Here is a 481-nt window from a genome sequence, read left to right on the forward strand (position 1 = left end):
GTCCCTTAGTGGGGTAACTGACCAGAAAATATGATGTGCGACAGCCCCTTCAAAATGACATCAGATGAGACAAAGTTATTAAAGTAAAGCAGCCATAAAACTGATTTACTTTATGTTTCTCTTTGCTTATGTGGCTAATTGCTGCTCTAATAGCATTTGTTATTGACCGTTCAGTGGAAGATCTACAAACATGACGCAGATTGTGGGTGACGCACAAAATGGGCGGGTTTTTTTTTTTGTTTTTTTCTCGTCAAACGCTGCAAAAAATGTTTCACTCAAGTAATTGGATTTAGATGGGGGCTGTTGGAAAATGGAAAGAGAATTTGTTTGCTAACAGTTAACCTGGTAAAGATGCTTTATGATTGTGGTATTGTTGATTTCAGAAGGTTTAAAAAGCAAGGAACGTGTTTGATGGCGCAAATTAGTAAACTGAACTTCTGAACATGATTTGCTGTTTATTGTTGTTGTTTTTTTTTTTTTT

Source organism: Poecilia reticulata, linkage group LG3 (genome assembly GCF_000633615.1).
Source record: "Poecilia reticulata strain Guanapo linkage group LG3, Guppy_female_1.0+MT, whole genome shotgun sequence".
Lineage (NCBI taxonomy): Eukaryota > Metazoa > Chordata > Actinopteri > Cyprinodontiformes > Poeciliidae > Poecilia > Poecilia reticulata.